At 40.2% G+C, this 22,113-nt stretch overlaps 1 protein-coding gene across 5 annotated transcripts in view; it reads left to right on the top strand.

Moving 5' to 3' along the window:
* Nucleotides 1-22,113, top strand: part of HS3ST5 (heparan sulfate-glucosamine 3-sulfotransferase 5) — a 264,767-nt gene that overhangs the window by 88,063 nt on the left and 154,591 nt on the right. The window contains exon 3 of one of the 5 annotated variants that reach the window (XM_043542826.1): nt 3,102-3,161. The exons of 3 other annotated variants lie outside the window; for them this stretch is intronic. The gene's annotated coding sequence lies outside the window, so the exon portion shown is untranslated. Of the gene's footprint in view, nt 1-3,101; nt 3,162-13,638; nt 13,704-22,113 lie in introns of those variants that run through there. One more of the 5 variants, XM_043542827.1, reaches the window with a different exon arrangement.

Here is a 22,113-nt window from a genome sequence, read left to right as displayed (position 1 = left end):
GAGGGAGTCTACATAGCCAGACAATCCTGCTGTCAGGGTGCCAATGCCTGAGATGATGGGGCATCCAGGATTTCCAGGTTTATGGATCTTGGGTAGCAGATAGAATACCCCTGGTCGGGGTTCCAGGGGTGTGTCTGTGCGGATTTGTTCTTGTGCTTTTTCAGGGAGTTTCTTGAGCAGATGGTGTAGTTTCTTTTGGTAACCCTCAGTGGGATCAGATGGTAATGGCTTGTAGAAAGTGGTGTTGGAGAGCTGCCTAGCAGCCTCTTGTTCATATTCCGACCTATTCATGATGACGACAGCACCTCCTTTGTCAGCCTTTTGGTTTATGATGTCAGAGTTGTTTCTGAGGCTGTGGATGGCATTGTGTTCTGCACAGCTGAGGTTATGGGGCAAGTGATGCTGCTTTTCCACAATTTCAGCCCGTGCACGTCGGCGGAAGCATTTTATGTAGAAGTCCAGTCTGTTGTTTCGACCACCCAGAATCCTTCTTTTTGTAGTTTTGGTAGGAAGGTCTCTGTGGGTTAGTATGTTGTTCAGAGGTGTGTTGGAAATATTCCTTGAGTCGGAGACATCAAAAATAGGATTCTAGGTCACCACAGAACTGTATCATGTTCGTGGGGGTGGAGGGGGAGAAGGAGAGGCCCCAAGATAGGACAGATTCCTCTGCTGGGCTAAGAGTATAGTTGGATAGATTAACAATATTGCTGTGTGGGTTAAGGGAACCACTGTTGTGACTCCTTGTGGCATGTAGTAGTTTAGATAGTTTAGTGTCCCTTTTCTTTTGTAGAGAAGCAAAGTGTGTGTTGTAAATGGCTTGTTTAGTTTTTGTAAAGTCCAGCCACGAGGAAGTTTGTGTGGAAGGTTGTTTTTTTATGAGAGTATCCAGTTTTGAGAGCTCATTCTTAATCTTTCCCTATGCCGCTGAAGCATTTTAAGTGTTGACAAGCCTCAAGTATGGCTGCAGGGACTTTTAAAATAAGTCTGAGGAGTTCTTAACATCACTTCATTCATTTGAATTTTCAGGACTAGCTTTAATTAATAGTTTCTAACAGAAAATGTTTTGATATCAAATTTACAGACTTTTCTTTTACATATTGAATTGATTTTCTCTCTGTCATCAAAGACTAAGGCCTTGCTGATACCCATAATTTGTACTACTTTTACGATCCAAGTAGCTAATTTCTGTAGAGTAGAAGGCATCTTTGTACTCATATTACAGTGTCCCTGCTATCACACTCTTATTCAAAATAATTATACTGGACCAAAATCTCTGAGTAGACCAGAGTAGGCTTAAGTAGGCTTAATAAACTAGAGTAATTATTAAATTCAGTACTTTTGTTTTTCTTCCCCCCAGTCTAAGCCAGTTTATCAGTTTATAACTGACCTCCGTCCATCGGATGATTTTTCAAAATGAAGTCTTACTCATGCTGATTATTGTTCAACTAACAGCTGTAAGGTTATTCTGATACACCTCCCTTTGCATGGCTACTACTTTGAAGATCAGACCTCTTCACCTGGGGCTAGAAGATCTAAGAACTTCCTGCTGTTCCAGCTGTAATTTGGAGCTCAGGCAGCAGCAGGCATAAAGCCAGAGCCCTGCTTGCAGCACGCTTTTTACGCTAACCCAAATAGATTGAGTTGGCTCTGCTGATCCTATCTTTTGTACTGCTAATCTCTGATTCTGTTAAATAGCTGTTCCTCATCTTCTCCTGTGTAGCCTTACATTAAACTGGAACTCACACCTCCCATCATGCACCCGCGAGTGCACCCACACAAACATGCTCACCAGCACACAATCCTGTTCTTGCGTCTAGGGAGAAAGCTGTGTCAGTCAGACTGGCATAATCAGTAACCACCATACAAATCACTTTTAATGTAATTCATGATGGCAGTTTCTGTTTGCCAGGAATATGTGTTTTAATTATAGGTACATTCACTATTTCTGTCAGCAGTAAGACATATGCCTGGTGACCAACAGTGAACTGCATCAGTTTGGTTGAAATGTAAAGACAACATCTCCAGCTGTTGTATAATAGCACTTTTTCAGCTTTTTTCCCTAATAGTTGTCAGTTTAGCAGGTACAAAGATTTAACAAAAGTGTTTTTTGACAGTTCAGCTGAGTTTGAAAGCATCAAGCATCAGCACTTAGATAATGACATTGGGAATGTTTTTATTGCACTAGATGCCAATTAAATTACTGATTTCATAATTATAAATCAGCATATTACAGTAAATAATTAATGTTTTCATACTCAAGCTGAATTGCTGTACATAAGCATAAGTCTTTCCTCTGTTGATTTGCTAATTCAGGAACTAGAAAACACTGCACACCATTTTAATTTTTTATATCTTTAAGGACTTCAACAGTTTATACCCACAGCAATAGCAACCCATGCTGTTTGATCTTACTAACTAAGCCAGGTTGGGCTGGGTGAATATTTGGATAGGACACAATGACCTCCAGTGAAAACTGTTAATGTAAGGTTAAGGTTGCAGTTTTAAATACTCCCAAGTAAGGAAATGCAAAAGTCTCATTGTAACCTCAACTTGCCATATTAGACATAAAGGGCCCATATAACAATGACAAGTGTCAGGAAAACCAATGTAACTGGAATGTGCTGGGTTGGGAACAAAGGGTCACTCTCCTCTGTGATGTGGCTGTTCCCAGCTGCAGTGCCATAGTCAGTCAACATAAGGCTGTTCTAAAATATGCCAGAGTTGGTGTAGAACTGGCACCAGGATACGGTTCCTGCATAAGCCCTTTTGGTGTCCCCTGACCCACTCAGCATATTGAGCACATTTGAAGACTGAGCCCACAAAGTATTTTTTGGTGGCCAGTTATACTGCTAAATATATGCAGAACCTTAATATACAACAGAGGGCAAATTCAGCCATGAGATTTGCATACCGAGCTCCAGTTTACTTCAGTGGGAATTCACAGATGTAGCTGAGGGCAGAATTGGATCCAATATACAAATCCATACTTTCTATTTCTTGGGTCTCAGCGTGGAGGGTCCAAATAGCCATAATGTAATTTTACTGATATCTGGTCAAACTGAATCAAAGCAAACACTTTTTTTATTTATTTCAAATCACAGTTCTGTTCTGCTGATCCTGCCCATGTATTGGAGCAAAAGACATCCAAAAAACTTCTCACAGTAAGTTTTTCTTCATCATCTACAGCTCCCAGGGCAGTGACCTTGCACCTTTCCTTGCTACTTCACTCCCTGCCTCCCCTCTCAGATCCTCTGCTCCTTTTTTTAAAGGTACAGTGCTAATATTATCACTCTAGGACACCTGCATTGTGAACAAATGTAAGATTTCTTTGTGTTTAAAATTATGATCCAAATTCTTTGCTGCTGTAAACCGGCACTGCTCCATCGACTTCTTTTTATACCAGCAGAGAATATGGCTCTGAACACTAAAAACATTAACTTAAAAAAAAAAACATTTATAGGCAAGCAAGGGAGCATACCACAAATGTAACAGTGGAAAGTGGGATCTAATGAATCAAATTCTCCTCTTTTTATACCAGTCAGCGCAAATCTGAAGAAACGCCATCAACATCAAAGGAATTATTCCAGGTTTACACTGGTGTAAATGAGAGCAAAATTTGGCTCAGTATGTTTAAAACTATACTTCCTCATGGCAAAAGGCCATGAGTTTAAAGAGGCAAAGAGTGAAATTACATCTGGTCAGAACATTTTCATTAACAATGTTTTTGATGACTAAAACAGGGGAAACATCTTGATTATTTTTTGTGAAAAATCTTTCTGTGTTTTTCTGACTAGTAATGGAGAGTGAGTTCTGATGCCTCAAGTTCTGAGTGAACAGAGAGGACTGGGTGAACAGAGAGTCCATACTGCTCTTCTCAATTGTGTGTATTACACCATAGTTTTGTTTTTCAAAATAATACAGCTTTAAATATACTTTTTGGACACTTCCACTTTTTCTACATGCCTTTAATAAATGGTTCTGCAGCCAAGCAGTTTTAATTTTTAAAATCAGACCCATTTTTGGTTAGTGAAGCAAAAGCAGCATGGAAAACTATGAATTCTCTCTGTATAAATATGTACATACAACCCGATGTTAATCAGTTCAGTGTTCTGGAATTAGCTGACTTGTTTACCTTAGTGTGTAGCCAATTAGCAAGAATACAGGGATTCCATCATTTGACAGCTGGAAAGAGATCTCTAACTCTGCAGCATAAGGGCTTCCATGTTATACAAAATTGTGAGCTGATGGTATTAATAAGAATTAATATTTCTTTTTACAATTTTCATCAGTAATCTGTCTATTTTTAATAAGCAAAATTTATTGATGGAACCTTGAAAAGAACGGAGTTCCCAAATTAACATTTATTTAAGCCTCCAAAACCAGGTTGCTCTTTGACATTTCACTTCTGTAAGGATGAGCTGAAATGATTCCAAATAACTTGGAGGGTGTTTGGAGGCCTGTGCTTAGGAGGAAAAAATGGGGTGGAGGGAATGTTAAGGCATTTTAACTTCCACCAATTTCTTTTAAAAAAAAATCCTTTAAAATGGATCACATGGCTTGTTCAAATGGCAAAATCTAAATTTTAGAGAGAAATACCAAGATTTTTAGTCTCCGATTTTTTTTCTTAATATAATTGAATTTGAGGCTCAAAGTGGATTTTTTAAAAAAAAATTAGCAATAAATATTTTATGATGGTTGTCCATTTTTATTTTGTAACAGCAATATATGTGCATTTGTACTGTCCATTGACATAGCTGGTGTTGCAGAGGAACGCAATTTGCTTCTCTTAAGACTTAAAATAATCACAGTTGTTTATGTTTTTTTACTTTTTTTTTTAATTTCTCACAAATGTATTTGTACTTGAAAACTTGAATAAACAAAGCAAAACAAAATCACCAAATGGGTTCAGAAAGTTAAGCCCCGCAAGAGTAAGCAACACTGAAGTGATATTACTTATTTAAGGTCTTTAACATTATTCTGTCTTTAAGAATGGTAGCACTTATCACTCTTGAAGTCACTAGCATGATTCAGTAACAGCAGCCAATCAGAACATAAGATGGATGTTACAATTGAAATAAGTAACAGCTCTGTTAGAATTACACACCAACATTTCAGATTAGTATTGATCTATTTTTGCATTACTTACAGTTGCCTTTGAGTCTGTGTTCATAGTTATAATGGAGCTAGCTACATTAGGATTCAAGCTAAATATTGTATTAGGGCTCCCCCAGGGAGAAAAAGCTTTTTGAGGAGAGCAATAATGACAAGCACATAGCTAAGGAGCGCTAAACACTGCCGCATCACCTCACATGTTGTCTGCCATTTGGACTAATGCATAACTGAGTAAACTAATAGTTAAGTGTTGATAAAATACAAGTGTAAGTCATATATTGCAGTTGATAGAATAAAATAAACATCAGGTATGTAAAAGTTTTAATAATTGATTAATGTGTGTTTGAGGAATAATAGAATTTGCTGCAAAGTTTCTCTGGAAGAAGAAGAAAGTGTAGCAGGAGAGAATGTACTTGCATATTTCACTAGCTAAATAAGCTAACACCAGTGGAGATCTGTTGAAGGGCAGCGTAAAAATCCTGCTGTTATCATCAAGGATCATACTCAATATCACAGAAGTTGTCATATGCTGCCTGAGGGAGAAGCTAAGAAAAGGGGAATCTGGAATAAATGTATCTGTCAAGGAAGAAGAGCTATCAGTGAGCTGGAAGATTTTGAAATTGGTACATCCCTTGTTTGTGGTCTGGCAGATTGAATGCCAGTTCAGTCCTGTGAACAGAACTGCTAAATGTCAGCATATGCACTGAGGGAGCTACAAAAAAGAGAGATACAGCATAAAAATAATATACTCTGCTGTAGGTAAAAGAGAAAAATGTACTGTGGAATGACTCGGTGCTTGGATGCAGCTGACCTTCACACAGTGCAGGTCAGAGCTGCGTGTACAAGGGAGGCTTACAGCATAGCTTTGCAGTCCCCTGATCCTGGTGCAGACTGTACAGGGCTATTCCCCCTGCAGCAAAATGCAGTCCAAGGTCAGAGGCGTGGCACAGGCATCCCAGGTATGTCCCCCTTCTAGCCACGCTGTGTTTTTTTCCTGCTATGCCAGTAGCAAGGAGGGGGAGTAGCGTAAGAGCTCTTATACTGGTTCTGTACCACGAGAAGACGTTCCTTACATGGGAATAATATTCTCTAGGCCGGTTACGTTGGGTTTAGGGACAGGTTCTGCTGGTGATACAGTGCAACACGGCCAGAGTGTAGCAGAGAATCTGGCCTACTGCGTTGATATATTGGAAAAAACTCAAATTCACTGGGTAGATCTATGAGACTAATTAGCATGGGTTAATTAAAATTCTTTAATGACAGATCATTAGTGAAGAATTAAGTGAGATACAAAATACAGTGAAATTATTAGCAGTACACTTTATGGCAGCAGCATCATAATGCCAGTGAAAGTTATCTGAAACAAATAGAACCTTGTTTTATTACAGAGATATTAATATGATGGGGGGTGGGGAGGGAAGAAAGAGCAAAACATATGTTTCAAGATGTTCTTCATTTTGATCCAAAGTAGAGCACCCTGAATGCATATGGAATCTATGTATGTGTCAAACTGGGGGTTCTAGTCAATATGTGGGCATTCATGTTGGCACTTAGATGTCTAAACATAGAGCTGGGCATCCACATGAGGGATTCTGATATTTTATTACATTACCAACCTTTGAAATTTGTGTTTCTTGTGTCATTTTGTTTTCTCTTCATGCCCATTTTTAAGTACTCGTTTTTTCTGCCGTTGAGTATTTAAGATTTCTGCAATATCAAGCTCACGCACATCATGAGATCTGCTGGTCATAGCATAGACTTGTGAGAAGTCAAGTGTCCCTCTTTACCGCTTTCAAGCAACATAGACAATGACTCAACCGAGTGAAAAAAATCAATATTTCAAGCCTGGAAAATTGTGACAAACAATCTGAATTCTAACAGAAACCCAGGAAAGCATTTTTAGCATTACAGAAGCCTCAGTAGGTGTTGAGACAGCCTCAAAACATTTTCAGGACACAACATATAACAGGGTTGCTGAAGTTCTCAGCTTCATTAAGAGGAAACATCAGGACTGGTTTGGTGAGAATGATCCTGGAATATGTCAGCAGTTGGACTCACTTCATGCTATCCATCGAGCCTACATAGTGAACAAGGATTCAGCAGCTAGGAAGGCTTCATATCATCAGGCAAAACAGATGGATCAGACCAGACTTCCGCAAATGAAAAACCAGTGGTGGGAAAAGAAAGTGGCAGATTACTACTGACAGCAGACTGCAAAGAAACCAAAAGCTTTTTTGCTGGTCTCCATGCTGTGTATAGGATAATCCCTGTATGCGTACTGGATAGCAATTGACTCTTAATTGACAAAAAAAGAAATATTTGACTGATGGAGGGAACATTTTAGTTTGCTTCTTAATCACTCTTACATTTCTGAGAAATCAATTAATGTTCTTTCACAGCAGCCATTAAAAAGAAAACTTGCACTAGCCCCCCCTTCTTACGTGAAACCATAACAGCAATCAGGTAGATATAACAAGGGAAAGCACCTGAAACAGATGGCATTGCAGCGGAGATCTATAGGAAGGGTGGCTACCACACCACAAGGCACCTCACCTGACTCATCTCCATTATCTGAGAGCAAGAGTCAGTGCCACAGGATTTCAAGGATGCCAACATTGTTCACCTCTATAAATGTATGGGTGATAAAGCAAACTGTAATAATCACCACAGCATTTCCCCACTCTCTGTTGCTGGGAAAATTCTTGCATGGGTCATATTGAATAGGTATTAAGTCTGTCTTATGGAAACTGTCCTCCCTGAGTCTCAATGTGAAATTCAATCTAGACAGGACTCTATAGACATGATCTTTGTAGCACATCAGCTACAAGCTCCAGGAAAAGTGCTGGGACTAAAAGCATGGCCTCTATATGATATTTGTTGACTTGGCTAAGGTTTTTGTGAAGGATCCTGGAGACTTTGGATGCCCTGCAAAGTTTATTTCTGTCATTTGCTCTTTCCATGATGGGATGATAGACAGTGCAATGGAAAATTGTGGGATATTGGACCCCCTCTGGACACCTGTGGAATCAAACAAGATTATGTACTGGCTCCCATGCTCTTTTCCATCATTTTTTTTCATCTATGCTTATGGATGCATTTCATGACATTGACAGAGTAGTATTTATCCAATTCCTCACTGAAAGGAAGTTGATCAATCTGCAACGCTTCCATGCTCGCACAAAAGTGGCAGATTTACTCATTAAGAAACTTTTGCTGATGACTGTGCACTGGTTACTCACTTGATTGATGACATTCAATTTATAACTGATCACTTTGCTCATGTCATCAATTGTTTTGGTTTCATAGTCAGCCTAAAAAACCGGAAGTACTGAAACTGAACTACTGTTCCAACCTGTGCCAGTACATGCTCATGTCTAACCAAATATTAAGATCAACAATGCTCTTCTCAAGTCCATGGAGAAGTTTTGCTACCTAGGGAGTATGCTTTCACAGAATACCAAAATTGGTTATGAGATTACTCATCACACAGCCAAGGCCAGTTCTGTCTTTGGAATGCTGTCGCAACACCTATGGAATGATAGGGGTTGTCAAAATAAGAACTAAGCTAAATGTCTGTCAGGCAGTCATGCTTACAAAGTTTCTATAAGGTTGTGAGACATGCACAACATATCACTGCCTCATTAGGCAACTTTATCAGTTCCATAGGCACTGTCTTTGGTCTATTTGAAGGATCAGCACTGGGACAGGATTCTCAATATTGTAATCCTTAATCGTTGTTGGATGTCTGACATTCAAAGCATGCTCAAAAAAGCTCAGCTGTGTTGGTCTGGGCATCTTGTTTGTATGATAAACTCAAAAATACCTAATGCCATCTTTTATGATCAGTGAAAGCAAGACACCCGTTCTCCTGTTGGCCAGTACAAACAATATAAAAACACACTGAAGTGAAACTTGAATGCATGTCAGGTTGACCCCAGAAACTGGGGATCAACAGCCGATGACAAAGCAAGTTGGTGTCATTTTTATCATGTTGCCGTTAACCCCTTTGAAGCAAAGCTACACCTTATGTGAACAGTGTAAACAGCATAAAGCAAGGATACAATAGCCTGTAATGGTCATGGGCAATCTTGTCTGTTTCAAATGTAACTGACTGTGTATTGGTCTGACTTCACAAATATGTGTTCACCTATGGTTAGGGCCCTACCAAATTCACGGGCCGTGAAACCTGGTCTTTTGTTTACTTTTACCCCATACGATATAGATTTAATAGGGGAGAGCAGCATATCTCAAACTGGGGGGCCCAACCAAAAACGAGGTTGTGTGCGGGGGTGGTCGCAGGGCTATTGTAAGGAGTCTTGGTATTGCCACCTTTACTTCTGCGCTGCCTTCAGAGCAGGGCGGCTGGAGAACTGCAGATGCTGGCCGGCCACCCAGCTCTGAAGGCAGCGCCGCAACCAACAGCAGCACAGAAGTAAAGGTGGCGATACCATGACACCCTTATTTCTGCCCTGCTGCTGGCAGTGGTGCTGCCGTTAGAGCTGGGCTCCCAGCCAGCAGCCACAGAGCTTCCTGCAGCCGGGGAAGGTTCCTGGAGGTGGGTCTGATCCTCTTGCCCTGCAGAAGCTGTTCCTGGGGCTGGAAGTCCTGTCCCTCACTGGCCTGGCCAGGACCAGCAGCTGGAGCCTGGCATATGGGTGGGGGCCTTAGGCTGGCTCTGTGTGTGTGTGTGGGGGGGGTGGTATCACAGAACCACCCCCCAACCATGGCGCCCTGGGCAGTTACCCACCTGTAAGGCCATCTCTCCCTCCCCCCAAAAGTGAGGCCCCTCCCATACCAGGCCACCCTCACTTCTATGCTGCCACTGGCGGCGGTGCTGCCGTCAGAGCTGGGTGCCCGGTCAGCAACTGCTGCTCTCCAGCTGCCCAGCTTTAAAGACAGCACCACGGCCAGCACAGCACACAAGTAAGGGTGACAATGCCGCAACCCCCCGCTACAATATCCTTGAGACTTCCCCATGACGCCCTTTTGAGTTGGGACCCCCACAGTTATAACACCATGAAATTTCAGGTTTAAATATCTGAAACCATGAAATTTATCATTTTAAAAATCCTATGACCATGAAATTGACCAAAATCAACCATGAATTTTGGTAGGGCCCTACCTATGGTATTTGCTGAATCCTTGTACATCAACATCGATGTGAGACTCAATCATTACTCCAGCTAAAAACACTTCTAAATGAAACACATAGACAATGAAAGTTAAAACTATGGTATTTGAGTGTCCTAAATGGCAATTTAATGTATTTACCTTTATGCACCTTTGCCTTCATGGAAACTTCACTGGAATTTAAAAGATTGGGCCCAGTCTGGTAGGGTCAGATACTGTGGCGAAGAGCAGCAGTTTAAAACCTTCAGATAGGAGCGTGTGGATGATGGTTGTGAAGTCCCAGTACTGGTCCCATAGAAGCCAACAGTAAAACTCCTATTGAATTAAATGGAACAACACTGGGCTTTCCAAACGAGTAGGGCTGAGCCAATGGTACAACTGCTGATCATGGTGCCTTGTTACAATCCAAAAAGGTAAAGCAAACTGAGGGGAGCAGGTGCTTGAGTCTGGTGCTCAGCAAGAATACTCTGACTAGTACGTGTGAACTCATGAACCGTTGGACTCTCTCCCTCATAGCCAGCTTCTTTCTTATTAGAAAACTTACAAATATAACTGTCATCAACTGACCCTCATTGCTGCTATCAGTTTATTCTAAGACCCCTGTAGTCCTTCACCTTCCATTGGCAGAGCAAACAAAATCCTGGGGGACATTGTATGGGAGGGCATGAGATGGGGAAGTACTACCTCTGCAGCATCATTTCACCCTTTCCTTGACCCCCCAGAAAGTCCTACATAGGATTAAAGTTATTGAAAGGTGGGGGCCAAAGCTAGGAGGGGACCAGGACCAGGTAACATGCTCTCACAGGAGCCAGTTAATACTGACACAGTCAACCTTAATTAGGCTTGGATGGATTACATTTTTATGGGTAAATGTCAATTTCACTGTACACACAAACTGAGGAAAAAATATTTCCATCAACAATACTAAACATTTACGGATGGGCTAAGTAAGGAAAATGCTGCTTGAGAACTTATTAGAGTTTGTGTTTTAATGGCTATAAAGCTTCCACTTTTTGAATCTCGGTGTTTACTGTCATTGAATAATTATTGTCTGACCCCCACACCATAATTTCCCACAATTTTGAACATTTGAGTAGAAAACAATGCTTGAAAATGAACACTGATATTATCTGTTGAAATTATAAAAAATAAACTTTGAATGCTGCCAAGCCTAACCTTAATTTATCCACTTCTCTGCTGTGCTGTGGAAACTTGCTTGAGGCTGGGGTATCCCTAAAAATGCAGCTCTTAAAGGAAAGCCGCATTGCCAGGAAACCAGAAAGGGCTAAGACACATGGAAACATGGGAGCCCACCAGATCTAGGAGAACTACTGGTCTAGGGGGCTGAACTCCCTACTTTCTTATGTGGGCAAACCAACCACCAATGTAAGTACAAAGAGGAAACTCCATGAGATGAAAATTCTCTTGGGAATAGCCCCTATAGTCGATAAGCACTCTGAAGCGAACCATGACTCCTGTTTGGCAGGAATAGCTGAAAATCTTTAAAATGGCCACCATAACACTTGCATTATCTGGTTTGGAATTAAAGCACTGATGCCATTACTACCCTCTGTCTTTATTGGTCACACTCACTTTTCTCAGTGCTCAGCTCCTTGAAGGAATGGAGGTTTGCTTACATTGCTGAGCACTGTACATGTTTTTTCTGCACTGTGCAGAATCCTCTCTGAGCAGATGATGAGCAGTCACTGCATTAGCATTGTTAGCACTCTGAGTCTGCATTTCTTTCAACAGCACTCAGACACTTGTGGGGTTGAACCTGTAGTCTTGCTTTTAGAATAGAATATCAGGGTTGGAAGGGACCTCAGGAGGTCATCTAGTCCAACCCCCTGCTCAAAGCAGGACCAAGCCCCAATATTTTGGCGCAGATCCTTAAATGGCCCCTCAAGGATTGAACTGACAACCCTGGGTTTAGCTGGCCAATGATCAAACCACTGAGTTATCCCTCCCCCCCTTTTCATGCAGATCTCCCCATTTAATCCCAAAGTCAGCACTGTATGTCAGAGGAATATTGCTCACATGTTCAGATTATAGAAATGAGTAACTTCACGGTTACTTGGAGAAAAAAGATGATCCACAAATATATTTATTTAATTTTATCCAACTTCTAACATGCACTTACACACATGCACAGACACACACACAATGGTAAGTGATATGCTCTGATGGAATGAACAGAGAAGTATATGAACTGTTGTGTACTTTCAGTTAAGTACGTCCTCTGCTAGCTTTTCATGCTATATTTATTGTTTTCTAAACATGTATTAACCGTTAAAATATAATCCATAGAAGGGCTACCCCACAGGCCTTATCCTGGAGTTCTCATGAAAAGCAAAATTCTCGTGGAGGTCTGTTTTGTTTTGTTTTGAATTTTGTCTGGGTAGCTCTCAAAGCTCTCAGGTTTGAGAAATCTAAATATGTCAAGGAGGTCATACTGCTTAGATTATTAACTGTCACCAAAGATTTTTCAGGTTTCTTTATATAAGATACTAAGCTGTCAATTCCATAGAAATGCTTTGAGGATTGCATTTGGAAATGCTTAGAGGTCAGACTAGATGATCATAAAGGTCCCTTCTGGCATGAAAAATCTATGCATTCCTTTATATGCATTATTGATAGACAAACAAAGGAAAGGAAAGATAGAAGAAGCTGTCTACTACCTACTACTATTAAGTCTACTTATTAAAGGGTTGCTGTGTACAACTAGACCATACTGTTAAAAAAAATCAAATAAATGAATAGATACATAAATAAATAAAACTTGGGTTATGCTATTTATTTATTTATGAGAAAAGTTGCTTCTGGTTTGTTTGGAGGGGGGAAAACAAAAGATTTGATCATAGAAGATATGAATTATTTTATTACTCAGTTTTTGTCCTGCATACAAAAGTGTAAGTGGGCAAAGACCGAGCCTGTAAAATCAGCACATTGCACCAGCAGCTGTGTTCTGAACTAAGCGTTTTCCTCTGGGGAAAGTATCCTATATCTTTGGGCACAGAATGTAATTTTGAATGCACCTACTCTATCCGCGCTTCATCCCCTCATCCCCCCAGCCCTGCCTCGTGTTTGAGCCCCCATGTAGCTTTGCCTCCCACCATGCAGCTGGGTGTCCAACCCCCGCCCAGCTTCCTCAATCCTGTTTTCTTTTGTGTTGTAGAACTAGCCTTAAGACCTCAGACACAGCAGAGGTGAATTCCTGGTCTTATGGAATTCTGTGGCAATATTTCATTGACTAGAACCAGGATTTCACCCAGAATTTGCCCTTATTGGTAATATGGATGAAATGGTTTCTAGTTTAGGCCAGCTTAAGTGTCTGATAGAGCAGATGAATGTGGTAACAGCATGCACCATGGGCATTAGCTGATATCTCACTACCAGTCGCATTTCACAACTCTAAGTCTAATATGATGAATTCCCAGATCGTAAACTCTTCCAGATAAGAGGTCAGTTTTCTTCATGATGCAAGGAGCTGTGCAAATTAGAATACTGTTTCTTCACTGCTTATCTACCTTCTACAAATATGGATGCTTGTCCAGAGAATACATAATAGAAGGAGATAAAAGTGTGAATGTTATTATAGAAGTATCACAAGAAAAGGAGAGAGTGTAAATCAGTAAATGTTTATCTATCCACCCAATCAGGCCGGCAAACAGCTTTGAAGAAAGTTTTAACTTTTCTAGCCTTAACTGTCCCAGAAAGATTCATCACAGCGTTAAAAACTTTGTCCTCTGGAGGAGGTTAGGTATAAAAGGACACTGAAAAAGTTGTAGAGATGAGGTCTTTTCTCTTTTGAGTAATATAATTTTGATATTAAAAACCAAACAAAATACAAAACTAACCCCCCCCCCCCCCCCAAAACTGTTTAAGGAAGTGAAACAGCTTTCCTTAAAAGCTATGAATCACCAGAAAAACCTATCGTATTGCTTTTTACGAGTGCTTTGGAGATGATTCATAGCTCTGACTATTCAGTCCATTGATATCAAAACCATTCTGGTGCAAATGCTTCTGTGCTCCTTGACAATGTGTGAAGACCCTGTTATCCGACTTTGAGGATGCTGCGCTTTGTGAGCTTTGAACATTCCTAACTCCAGTCATTTGTGTCATCGATACATTTCATAAACCAATAAATGCTTCAAGATGAGCTTGTGGAGTTTCAGACACCATTAGTGTGGAAAATGACAATAGTTTAGTGGTTTTTAGCTTTAAAATAGTACTTTTGGCTAGCTATCACTGAAAACTACAATTACACTTCTGTGTTTACATTCTGGCTACTTTAGAAAATGGCTATAATTACATAGAAAAGAAAGTGAAAATTATATGGTGGCCTTATTATGTTTTAAAACTATAAAAATATTATAGTAACATTATATATCTGAATTAAACCCTTAAAGCAAATTGGGGATAAGACTACATTTCTGACCTTAATTCAGCCTACTGTGTTTCTGGGCGTTTGTGGAACATGTAAGATCAGCCACTTAAACTGTGTCAGGAATTAGGGCTTGCAGCTGAGTCTGGGACCAGGTAGCTCCATCTCCATAGTGAGCAACAGAGGACTTGCAGCTGAATCACCTGATTGAAAGACCCAACAGGCATGCTCTCAAGTCCAGAAGCAGCAGTAAACCAACAGCTGCTCAAAGCATTTGTCCTTGGGTGTGTTAGCTCCTGCACTCGTTTTTTGCTGCTTTGCTTCATTCCACTAGGTATGATCCCCACCACCTGATCTCTGACAAACCCTTCAGTATCTATGTACATAACATGTGGAGTTAATATAGGGACAGAACTGGAATGAAAATAGCAATAATTGGGATGTGAGATCCTTATATGAAAGGTTCTAAATAAATGCCCAAATCTAACATCTGGAATACTAACATTTGTCCTAATCCACATCCCTAGTACTACAAGATGAGGTCAGATGTGACCACCTGCTAGTGGATTCAAACAAACAGCACCTTTTCATCATTAAGAAAGGCACAAGCATAAGCAAATGGTGTATTTGTGTGTATTTATTTTGTACTTTTGAAGTGTTACATGTCCTGTATATAGGTTTCAGAGTAGCAGCCGTGTTAGTCTGTCTTCGCAAAAAGAAAAGGAGTACTTGTGGCACCTTAGAGACTAACAAATTTATTTGAGCATAAGCTTTCGTGAGCTACAGCTCACTTCATCAGATGTCCTGTATATACTAACCAGCTTTTGCACTTCTGGCAAGTTGTCAATGTGCCCTTTGCTGTTATAAAGTTCAGGCACCTGTGATACTGAGACAAAGAACCTTAATTAAATGGTGACTCAGTGGATTTAACTGCAGGGCTTGATGCTGGTAAAAACTGTTTGGGGCCTTCAAATTAGCTAAGAAGCAGAAGTAAGTCTAAGTGTGTAGTGAAATGTCTTGTGAATACCGCGGATCACACTTAATCCTGTGATTTATAGGAATGCTAATTTCCCACCCTTTTTTACCCTGTGTCCTTGAGAATAAAGGAAAAAGCGCACAAAAGGATGGAGACTTTGTTCTGCTGAGTCTGGGAGACTATGCCTGGTACTTAAACTTATTGCTACAACCTGGTGAACTCTGCTGTATACCCTGCAAGGGCTTCTGGATTCAGGATAATCATTAATCGTGTAATTTTAAGTAACTTTTTTTGGCATCATGTAAACAATGAGCCATTTGTTTGTGAAACAGAATTTTTAAAAAATTCTAGTGAAGAAGAAAATTACACCCCCAAAAAGTTCTCTTTATGGAAATCTTGTCTTAAACCTGTTTCTCATCACCAGCTTGATTTCCCCCTTAAATAGAGAGTTCAAAATTTTACAGGGCAGAAAAAAAAACACAGAAAAGCCTCTTTCCTAATGTTAAACTAATCTTTTAAACATAAAGCCCAGAGGATAATGATATGAATACTACTTCAGAAACTGGGACACCAGCCACTCAGTTTAAAAAAATGTATATGCCATGCCTCTAATCTTCTATCAGAAGCATATTCGTAGGTTTGAAAGAAGCAAAATACCCGTGCTAGAGCAGCAATTTATGTTATAAATTGTGTTAGTTGTACCCATCTCCTTGCTACATAAAACATTTTCTCCTAAAAGCAACCTTTATTCTCTGGTAAATCTGGGCATTAATGTGAAAGTTCTTCTTCTTCGAGCCAGGGGCCAGTTTATTCCCATCCACAGGGCTTTCTATGAGAGGGAGTAGAATCCATTGATAGCTCTTCTGGTTGTACCCTGGCAGAGTCAAAAGAGCACCTATCCTCTTTCCCTAGACCTTTTTGTCCAGCAGGAAATCAGCCAGAGCAGCTTCCCCACAGCTCTCCCCGATCTCAGGGACTCTGACTGTTCTTTTCCCTAGTGTGGGATGCACAAGGGAAGACGCCCTATGCCCTCCTTCCTGCCTGTGCACAGTCTGGACCAATGCTTGTATTCTGAGTTAATTTAAAGACAAATTTGATTTCTCTGGCACCACATATAAATGAACAGAAAAGAGAATAAATAGCTTTGGCAATCAAATATTCAATTATTTTGTGTCCTCATGCCATATTCTGGATCTGCAGCTGGTGTAAATCAACATCTTTCTATTGACTCCAGCTGAGGATCTGTCCCTAGCTTCACTGCTGATATTTGCATTCATAAGTCTTAGTCACTGAATATATTAATAGCATACTCTTTCTTGTACAGCTATTCTACAGTATGTTTTATTATGGTTGTTCTGTTTGGATTGCTTAATTAGCATTACTAAGCAAAAACTGATTTAAACACAGAGGGGAAACTGTTTCACTCACAACCACTTTGCACATTTTTAAGTAAATATATGTAATCACAGATTCATTGCTTTCAAAAATTAATTGAACGACCACATCCCTTCCATGTGAATTTTGGGATTTGAAAGGCTGTTTAGCACATTTTCATTTTAGTATATTTACAATAAAGGTTATTATTCTGGCTTTTAAGCAACGCTAGTTGGACAAGCTTGAAATTTTGACAAACGGAAAAAAAAATTCTCCTGAAAAGCTTGTCCTCTCTTTCATCAGCTCTGCTTTTAAGTTTATTTCCGTGGTGATCATTTATTGAGCCTGTAAGTCACTGTGTGGGTTTGCAGCAGGAGAGCAAAGTTGTTGTGCTGTGCTGCAAGCATGAGTGGACGCTGTGTCTGCACCAAGTAGAAATCATTCTCAAGCCCCTTGCACACCCTCTCCCTTAACTATTGAGAGAGCAGAGGGCAGAGTATGGGCATGTCTGTCAGGTGCTAAGTGTGATCTTCACCATGCAACTGAGAGTACTTGGCTAACTTTTTTGCAACTAGGCAGGAATATTTTGGCAGCTGATTACTTTTTAGCCATTTTCTTAGACATGCATGAGTCTCCACCTACACTTTGCAAGATGAAGCCAAATGTAGCCTTATATAAGATTTTTCTGGATTTTCCAACCACTGTCATAGACATAAGAATGGCCTTCCTGGGTCAGACCAGTGGTTCATTGAGCCCAGTATGTCAGATGTTTCAGAGGGAATGAACACAGTAGTTTATGGAGTTGTCCCCCCATTGTTCAGTCTCGATTTCTGTCAGAGGTTTAGAGATGCTCAGAGCATGGGGTTGCAACCTGACCATCTTGGTAATAGTCACTGATGGACCTAGCCTCCATGAACTTATTTAATTCTTTTTTAACCCAATTATATGTCTAGCCTTCACTACATTCCCTGCCAAGCACTTCCACAGATTAACTGTGCATTGTATGAAGAATTTCTTCCTTATGTCTGTTTCAAACTTACTACCTATTAATTTCACTGGGTGATCCCTGGTTCTTGTGTTATGTGAAGGGGTAAATAACAATTCTTTTTTTCCATACCATTTGTGATTTTATAGATCTCTATTATATCTCTCCTCAGTCGTCTCTTTTCCAAACTGAACAGTGCCAATCTTTTTAATGTCTCCTCATATGGAAGCTGTTCCATACCCCTAATCATTTTTCTTGCTGTGCTCTGTACTTTTCCCCAATTGTTATGTATCTTTTTTGAGATGTGGTGACCTGAACTGCACACAGTATTCAAGGTGTAGGCGTACCATAGATTTATATTGGGGCATTATGGTTGTTTCTGTCTTATCTATCCCTTTCCTAATGGTTTCTAACATTCTGTTAGCTTTTTTGACTGCCGCTGTACATTGAGCAGATGTTTTCAGAGAACTATCCACAATGACTCCCAGATCTCTGTCTTGAGTGGTAACAGCTAATTTAGACCCCATCATATTGTATGTCTAGTTGAGATTATATTTTCCAGTGTTCATTACTTTGCAATTATCAACGTTGAATTTCATCTGCCATTTTCTTGCTCAGTCACCCAGTTTTGTGAAATCCCTTTGTAACTCTGCGACAGTTAGCTTTGGACTTTATCTTGAGTAATTTAATATCATCTACAGACTTTGCCACCTCATAATTTACCCTTTTTTCCAGATCATTTATGAATATGTTGAACAGCACTGGTCCCAGTACGGATCCATAGGGGACCCTGCAATTTACTTCTCAGCACTGTGAAAACTGACTTTGTATTCTTACGCTTTGCTTCCTGTCTTTTACCTAGTTATTGATCTCTGAGAGGACCTTGCCTCTTATCCCATGACTGCTTACTTTGCTTAAGAGCCTTTGGTGTGGGACCTTCTCAAAGGCTTTCTGAAAGTCCAGGTACATCCACTGGATCACCCTTGTCCACATGTTTGTTGACCTCTCTCAAAGAATTTTTAGTAGACTGGTGAGGCATTGATACCACCAGTGTAGCTCTACCTGTTGCTAGCAAAGATGGGAACAGTCCTCTTTTGGGGGGAATGTTCCTCATCCAGTACTGAGACAAAAGTGGGACATGGTTTTGTCTGGTTTCAGACAGGGGATGCCATTTTGTAGAGTGTGCCACTCCACCCCTGCAACATTGCATGCGGTGTATGTGTAAGATCATGCTGGCATGGGCGCAGCAAGGTGCTCTTCAAAATGGTGCCCTCCATGTGTCATGACTTCATATGCACCATGTCATGCCAGTGTGGGTGGGGTCACAGCAATGGGAGCATGCCCATGCCATTCCTGGAAGTACTAGAATGCCTGCTATTCAGGGAACATGTGAGTGGCCACCCTAAATGTCACTGACTCCTGTATTATGCCAGTGTGTACTGTGGGCTTTAGGATTTGGGTGATAGCCAGTGAGATGTTTTTCCAGGGCACCTGTTGGGACAGATTTACCCTAATCTGGCAATTCATATCTGATACAGAGGAGACGAGGATTAAGAGGGAATTGTAAGAGAATATGAGTGCTGTCTAGCTTACAGCCTGCTTTAGAAAGACTGTGCTGTTGCTGGTGCATTGTCACTCTCGTGATTTTATTGGGAGACTCATGACATTTGCTTTTTCTTAAAGCTGTGGAATGAAGTGATTACATTAAGTAATTCAGCTTTCATTTTAAAACAAAGTGAATTTCTAAACCTTAGAATCGCAGAGAATAGCTTGCCCTGAATGCACCACATGGGCTCGGAAACCAGAAGACAAATAAAAAGAACCCATAAAATCATGTTTGAACTCTTAATGCTGGCAATACTGATTTTTTTTTTTTTTGGTCTCACATCCTGGTCCTCAACAAACTTTTAATGTTTTATTCTGCAAGATCTCTTATGCGCAGAATTCCCATTTATTTCAATGGAAGTCCTGTATGTGAAGAGCCTCTGTAGGACTGGGCTCCAAGAGTATCAAGCCCACAATATGCTCCACAGTTTGGCATAATAATTGACATTTTTTGGCAGCTGAGATCCAGAGCTGTAGGAACAGACTTATGAGCAGAGTTCTTTGCCGGGGAGGTCTTGTACACAGTACACCAATGAAATATTCCTATCTGCTATTAATTCAGTGTACTTACAATCCAGCTCAGTTCTAGTCCGGCTTTTATACTGTGATGATTACTATGGTAGTTGAGCACATTCCAGTAGTGTATTAAATTAAATTACAAATCTGACATATATGAAAAATAATATGGTAATTGATTAGCACCAAATAGTTTACATTAACCCAGAAACTGCTCCAGGTAGTGCTGGCCTTGACTATTTCAAGGGAAGAATGCAAATAACATTTGTCATGGAGAAGGCAACTGTTTCTTCAGTCATCCATCTTCCTTCCTCAGTGAGGAGGCTTCTGTCACTTACCTACCTCCACATGACACTCTGACAGTTCTCATTCCTTTTACTGTCTTCCTATAAAAAAAACCAATTGCTTCCCTTTCAATTCCAGAATTCTGCAGGCTGACAGAATGCCACAGGTAGGAGATGTCAGTTGTGGACAGATTCTTTTCAAATCCCTTGTTGTGACTAGCACAGGTCAAAAAAAATGGGGGGTGCGGGGAGGAGGAGATCATGATAAAAATCCAAAACTTTAAAGATGTTTCCATTTTCCAGGATTTCAAACTGACTTTAAAAAAAAAATCTTCATTTTTCTTAGATCAGAACATTACCTACTTTTTTAAGAACTGAAAATTTCAGTTCCCATAATTTTGATGATTATTCCTCAATGTTTATTTTATCATTTTAAGAAGTCATAAAAATAAAAAATTGGAAGTTAAATAGTTTTTCATGAAAACTTTCCTCTAACAAAAAAGATATTTTTTCAATGGAAAAGGCTTTTTACTTGGGGGAAAAAACCTGACCAGTTCTAGTTTTGGCTCTAGTTCCTGATCAGAACTGTAAAAGTAATCACTGGGACTAATTCTGACATCTCACTGGTTTTAAAGTGATCTCATTCTACTGAACACAGTGGTTGTACACTGGAAAAGCTGAAAGCAGAATCAGGCCTACGCTGGATATAGGATGTTATATGAAAAATTCATTAGCAATGTCTCTTTAATGGGCTTAAGTAAAATATACTATTGGGGAGTAGCTTGTATAGTCGACTAAGCCTGATTCTAAACTCACGTATACCTGGGTAAATCGAGAGTAATTCTACTGAAGTCAGTGCAGTTACACCTATGTAAATCTGGTGAGAGATCAGAATAAGGCCCAGTATCTCCACAAAGCAATAGTGAAACATTTCAACAGGGATTGTCATGCCTTCATATCTCTGCAAGAAATCAATCAAAGCTGATATTTTAGATAGATGAGTACAAGAAATGGTGTCCAACTTTAATTAGCCAGTGCTGAGTTAATGAATGTAACATGTGACAGGAGAACACTATGAAACTTCAGCCTGGATGTCCGTGACTGGAATAGATACTTTGGCTCTGGAAAGGGACTAAGTTTTCAAAGTCTGCTGTTAGAGTAATTATGGTTGGGAGCATTTGGGCAGATATGAGATTACGACAAAAGCAAACTGGAGACAGAGACGATTGTGCTGACTCAAACACCACTGTTACACAGTACAAAGCAATACTTCTTTTGAAAGAAACAGGAAACAGCTATCAGAAGGGTAGTCATGTAGTCAGTGTCAGCAAAAACAACAAAGAGTCTTTGGGGCATTTTAGAGACTAACAGATTTATTTGGGCCTAAGCTTTCATGGGCTATAACCCACTTCATCAGATGCATGGAGTGGAAATATACAGCACATGAAAAGATTGGAGTTGCCTTACCAAGTGGGGGGTCAGTGCTAACAAGGTCAATTCAATCGTGGTGGATGTGGCCTATTGCCAACAGTTGACAAGAAGGTGTGATATCAACAGAGGGAAAATTATTTTTTGTAGTGACCCAGCCACTCTCAGTCTTTATTCAGGCCTAATTTGATGGTGTCAAGTTTGCAAATTAATTCCAGTTCTGCAGTTTCTCACTGACGTCTGTTTTTGAAGTTTTTTTGTTGAAGAATAGCCAAATACTCACCAGCAACTACACACCACACAACAGAAACACTAAGCC

This window comes from Chelonia mydas, chromosome 3, assembly GCF_015237465.2.
Source record: "Chelonia mydas isolate rCheMyd1 chromosome 3, rCheMyd1.pri.v2, whole genome shotgun sequence".
In the NCBI taxonomy this organism is placed as follows: Eukaryota; Metazoa; Chordata; order Testudines; family Cheloniidae; genus Chelonia; species Chelonia mydas.
Note: the sequence above shows the minus strand (reverse complement) of the source record. Positions and strands in the feature narration are given on the sequence as shown.